The 6,363-nt window shown below is 41.5% G+C and overlaps 1 protein-coding gene across 5 annotated transcripts in view; it reads left to right on the top strand.

The window, feature by feature from the left end:
- The window catches only part of LOC130275923 (monocarboxylate transporter 2-like), an 88,697-nt gene that overhangs the window by 78,086 nt on the left and 4,248 nt on the right, over positions 1-6,363 (top strand). The gene's annotated exons all lie outside the window — the stretch shown is intronic.

A 6,363-nucleotide genomic window follows, 5' to 3' on the forward strand; every position in this document is an offset into this window, starting at 1 on the left:
GAAACACAAAGTTAGGTAACAGAACCTAACTCGGCATGCACTGACAGACAGTGCATGCTGGGAGTTGTAGTTTTGTAACAGCTGGAGGCACACTGGTGGGGAAGCACTCAGTTTGTCTATTACCTTACTCAGTGTTTCCTCACCAGTGTGCCTCCAGCTGTGGCAAAACTACAACTCCCAACATGCACAGTCTGTCAGTTCATGCTGAGAGTTGTAGCTTTGCAACAGCTGGAGAGGTGACCCCATTTTGGAAACTACACCGCTCACGGAATGTAACAAGGGGTATAGTGAGCCTTAAAAACGGTTGCGCCCCCTTCCCATAGACTTTCGTTGAGGGGGCGGGCGTGACGTCACGAGGGGGCGGGCATGACGTTACGAGGGGGTGGCCTCGAACACGGAAATCCCACACACAGCGTTCGGAGTAATAAACTTCCGGACGCTGCGAGCTGAGCTCCGGAAGGCAGGGCAGTGGAGAACCCCTTTGACACTCCACAGGTGTTTGACAAATTTTCATTAAAGTTGGACGTGAAAATTAAATGTTTTTTTTTTCACTAAAATGCTGGCGTTACCCCAAATGTTTCATTTTCACAAGGGGTAATAGGAGAAAAAGCCCCCCAAAATTTGTAACCCCATTTCTTCTGAGTATATAAGTACCCCATATGTGGATTTAAAGTACTCTGCGGGCGCACTACATGGCTTAGAAGAGAAGGAGCGCCATTGGGCTTTTGAAGAGAGAATTTGGCTGGAATTGAAGTCCATGTGCGTTTACAAAGCCCCCATGGTGCCAGAACAGTGGGCCCCCCCCACATATTGTTTGGAAACTACGCCCCTCACGGAATGTAATAAAGGGTGCATTGAGCATTTATGCCCAACAGGTGTCTGACACATTTTATGAACAGTGGTCCATGAAAATGAAAACATTTTTTTTTCATTTGCACAGCCTTCTGTTCCAAAGATTTGTCAAATGCCAGTGGGGTGTAAATGCTCACTGGGGTGTAGTTTCCAAAATAGGGTCATATGTGGGAGGGGGGGGGGCGCACTGTTCTGGCACCATGGGGGCTTTGTAAACACACATGGCCCCCAGACTTCTATACCAACCAAATTCTCTCTTCAAAAGCCCAATGGCGCTCCTTCTTTTCTGAGCCCTGTAATGTGCCCGCAGAGCTCTTTACATCCACATATGGGATATTTCCTTACTCAGAAGAAATGGGGTTACAAATTTTGGGGGGCTGTTTTTCCTATTACCCTTGTGAAAATGAAAAATTTGGGGTAATACCAGCATTTTTGTGAAAAAATCTAATTTTTCATTTTCACGTCCCACTTTGACAAACTTTTGTTAATCACCTGTGGTTAAGGCTCACTATACCCCTTGTTACATTCCTTGAGGGGTGTAGTTTCCCAAATAGTTGCCATGTGTTTTTTTTTTTTTTTTTTTTTTTGCTGTTCTGGCACCATGGGGGCTTCCTAAATGCGACATGCCCCCCAAAAAACATTTTCGTAAAATTCTCTCTCCAAAAGCCCAATCGCACTTCTTCTGTTATGAGACCTGTAGTGCGGCAGCAGAGCACTTTACGTCTACATATAGGTTATTTCCTTACTCGGGAGAAATTGGGCTTCAAATTTTGGGGTTCATTTTCTCCTATTACCCCATGTGAAAATGAAAAATTTGGAGTAATACCATCATTTTAGTGTTAAGAATCACATTTTTCATTTTCATGTCCAACTTCAAAGCAAACCTGTCAATCACCTGTGAGGTGTTAAAGGGGTACTACTGTGGAAAACTTTTTTTTTTTTTTATCAACTGGTGCCAGAAAGTTAAACAGATTTGTAAATTACTTCTATCAAAAAAAATCTTAATCCTTCCAGTACTTTTTAGGCGCTGTATACTACAGAGGAAATGTTTATCTTTTTGGTTTTTTCTTATGTCACGACCACTGTGCTCTTTGCTGACCTCTACGGAACTGTCCAGAGCAGCATATGTTTACTATGAGGATTTTCTCCTGCTCTGGACAGTTCCTAAAATGAACAGCAGAAGTCAGCAGAGAGCACTGTGGTTGTGTAGTATACAGCCCCTAAAAAGTACTGGAAGGATTAAGATTTTTTAATAGAAGTAATTTACAAATCTGTTTAACTTTCTGGCACCAGTTTATTTAAAAAAAAAAGTTGATTAAAAAAAAAAAACTTTTCCACGGTAGTACCCCTTTAAGGCTCCTTGTACCCCTTGTTACGTTCCTTGAGGGGTGTAGTTTACCAAATAGTGTGCCATGTATTTTTTAATTTTTTTGCTGTTCTGGCATCATGGGAGCTTCCTAAGTGCAACATGCCCCCAAAAACCATGACATCAAAATTCGCCCTCCAAAATCCAACAGTTGCTCTTTCTCTCTTGAGCCATAGCCCGCAGAGCACTTCACGTCAACATATGAGGATTTGACATACTCGAGAAAAATTGGGCTACAAATTTTGGGGGGCTTTTTCTCTTTATAACTCTTGTAAAAATGAAAAAAATTTGGCTACATGAACATGTTAGTGTAAAAAATAGAGATTTGGATTTTTCTCCTCCACTTTGCTGCTGTTCCTGTAGAACACCTAAAGGGTTAACAAACTTTCTGAATGTCGTTTTGAATACTTTGAGGTGTGCAGTTTCTATAATGGGGTAATTTATGGGGTATTTCTCCCAGAAAGGCCGCTCAAAGCCACTTAAAACGTAACTGGTACCTGAAAAATTCTGATTTAGAATTTTTCGTGAAAATTCTGAAAAATGCTGTTATATTTTGAAGCCCTCTAATGTCTTCAAAAAGGAAAAACATTTCAACTTTATGATGTCAACATAAATAAGATATATTGTGTTTGTGAATCAATATATAATTTATTTGGAATGTCCATTTTCCTTTCAAGCAGGGAGTTTCAAAGTTCAAAAAAGTCTAAATTTTCAAAATTTTCATGAAATTTTGGGATTTTTCACCAAGTAAGGATGCAAGTAATGACAAAAATTTACCACTATGCTAAAGTAGAATATGTCACGAAAAAACATTCTCTGAATCAGAATAAAAGGTAAAAGCATCCTAGAGTTATTAATGCATAAATGACAGTGGTAAGAATTGCAAAAAAGGGCTGAGTCCTTAAGGGGAAAATGGGCTGAGTCCCTAAAGGGTTAAAGGGGTATTCCAGGCAAAACCTTTTTTTATATATATCAACTGGCTCCGGAAAGTTAAACAGATTTGTAAATTACTTCTATTATAAACTCTTAATCCTTCCTATAGTTATTGTCACGTCCCCGGGAGCTGTGCATGATGGGAGAATATCCCTTGCATGATGGGAGAATATCCCCATAGGAACTGCACAGCTCCCGGGATGTGAGTCATCAGAGAGCAGTTAGACAGAAAACAACAACTCAACTTCAGAAGCTAATAACTATTGGAAGGATTAAGATTTTTTAATAGAAGTAATTTACAAATCTGTTTAACTTTCCAGAGCCAGTTGATATATTAAAAAAAGTTTTGGCCTGGAATACCCCTTTAAGATACCGTGTGTAGATACCAGGTTTTAGGAAGCACATATCTTATCCATGGAAAGCTGGATGAGACCTGGGAAATAGTTAAAATCCTTGGCGAGATTTGGCTTGCAAGCGAACTCGGTAAGTCATGTTATTGGGCCTAGACTTTTATGGGAGCAAAACCATCAGCTTTAGCAGTGGGGTCTTTCTTCAGATTTTCAGGTTGGCACAGGTGCTGAGACTGATTAATACATTGCGTACAAAAGGTGTAACCAAGTCTGCACTGAGTGGCTGTGAGGAACCTCTGATGAGAGTTGGATTCCTGAGTTGGGCAGCCTCAAAAAAAGGGTAACACAGTTTTGGTGACTATTTTGTTTGGGGGCTGGTAGTAAGCCACTTGTATAGATAGGGAAGATTTTGTGTAGTTAGTGCTGGACAAGCAGGATTTATTTGGCATTTATTTGTGCATGAATTTTAAGATGCTATTTGTTTTGTTACTGACAAATAAAAAAGGAGAAGCCCTGTTTATATTTTATCACCTGTCCCTGTCTTGGACATCCATTTTGACACTATCCAACTGTCCATTGAGCTAATGTTCCACAATATCCTATTATGAACACATTAAAGGGGTACTCTGCCACTAGACATTTTATGCCCTATCTAAAGGATAGGGGATAAGATATCTGATCGCGGGAGTCCCACCGCTGCTGACCCCCGTGATATCCATGCTGCACCCGGCGTTAATTTAGAGCGTTTTGTGCAGCGCCGGAGGCTCGTGATGTCATGGTCACACCCTGCTCATGACATCATGGCCACACCCCGCTCATGACATCATGACCACGCCCCCATTGCAGTTGTATGGGAAGAGGCTTGACAGCCATCACGCCTCCTTCCATAGACTTGCATTGAGGGGGCATGGCCGTGATATCATGAGCGGGGCGGGCTGTGATGTCACGAGCCTCCGCCTCGAAGTTCGCTCCATTCACCAGATGTCTGGGGTGCCACAGCCGAGATTGTGGGGGCTGGGTAGGGGATAAGATGTCTAGTGGCAGAGTAGCCCTTAAGTATGCTTAGTACTACTGTAGTGGGAAATGGGGTGACACTTCTAGGGTCACTTATTTTGACAAATTTTTCTTCAGGGTTCTCAGAGGAAACCAACATCACTGGTTGTTTTTGCCTTGAATCTTTGTGAATGCAATTAAGTAAGCTATTGCTATATTGTAGGCTTTATATAATACCATACAGTCAGCAGCAATATTTGTATACAGTATAATGGTTGCCTATTGTTACAATGTTATTTGTTTATGTGCATTATTAATTATAATGTATTCATTAACCTGTAATAATCTGAGTTAGTTATTTGTAATCCATGTCTAGTGATGATATTTATTGTAAATGGTAATTGACCTGATACTGTCTGCCTCTATTAAGTGTTCTATCTATCTTACAATCTGTCTATTAAGTGGTCTATCTATCTCATACCATTCTTTGTGTCAGTCTGTGTATAAAAGAAGGCAAGTCTTTTTTTCTAATGTGCAGTGCACTGTTGTCCATAGGGAAGGACAATGTGGGAAAAAAAAACGGGTATAGTGGGGGCGCTGCTCAGAAGGCGAAATTACAGGATAGATTCAGGCGGTGCAGGACAACAAAATGTTATCAAGAATGTTTAGGACAACGCGTTTCGGCATCTGCTGATGCCTTCCTCAGGTCCACTTAGCAATTCCCGAACTTCATTGTTGTTCAGTGTAGAAGTGCTGGATCGTGATCCTGCTTAGCGTCTGCACCGTCATACCAGCAGCGGTGCAGACGCTACGCAGGATCACGATCCAGCACTTCTACACTGAACAACAATGAAGTTTGGGAACTGCTAAGTGGACCTGAGGAAAGCATCAGCAGATGCCGAAACGCGTTGTCCTAAACATTCTTATTAAAATTTTGTTGTCCTGCACCGCCTGAGTCTATCCTGTAATTTCGCCTTCTGAGCAGCGCCTCCACTATACCCGGTTTTTTTCCCACATTGTCCTTCCATATTGTATATCGGCTTCTAGCCAAGAAGCCCGATGCCGGTAGGAGTGCTTTAGCTCATCTAATACCAAGCACGACGTCCATTACCTAAGGGCTACACAGGCTCAAGTGCGGCCCTACTAAGGTCGGTATATCACTGTTTGGTGTGGTGGAGGGTGCACATCAGTGAATATACCTACTCAGGGAGCGCCCCCTGTATCTCTTTTTTTTCTCCCTCATATCCTAGCTGTTGTCCATAGGCTGTCTGGTATAAGATCCCATCCATATTTAGGTGAATAAGGTTATGCTGCAACACCATACAAAACCGTGAACCAAAGTCAAGATCTTCACTTGGGGCACTGTGATAAATCTAAACATTGTGGTCAAGGCAGAGGAGTTTGTTGGTGCCTCTCCATGTGCACATAAAGCTGCTAACTACTGATAAGCATCTTCGTAGATATAATGTCACAGAGACTTTTTAGGCTTCTGTGTAGAAAACAATGGGTCAGATATACTAATACTGTCTGATATTAAAACAGCGCAGACTCTGCATACCCTAAAATCTATTGTTTTAAATTGATTAAATAAAGTTTGATGATTTTAACAGTTTAAGAACAATATTGTGCCACATTTATCCCAGTGTATCCTACTGTTGGTAAATCTGGTGCATTTATAGACTGTCTAGTCTAATGTTAGACCAATTACTAGTTGGTGGAGTCACATGCAATACACCCCCCCATCCCCCTTTCCCACACAGCCACACCTTTTCCCACTAAGTCATGACCCTTTTCAAGCAAGGCTTAAAAATGTGTAAAGGCACAAGTCATGTAAGCCAGAACTGGTGTAAATTGTGCCAGAATTATGGA

Source organism: Hyla sarda, chromosome 6, assembly GCF_029499605.1.
Source record: "Hyla sarda isolate aHylSar1 chromosome 6, aHylSar1.hap1, whole genome shotgun sequence".
Lineage (NCBI taxonomy): Eukaryota > Metazoa > Chordata > Amphibia > Anura > Hylidae > Hyla > Hyla sarda.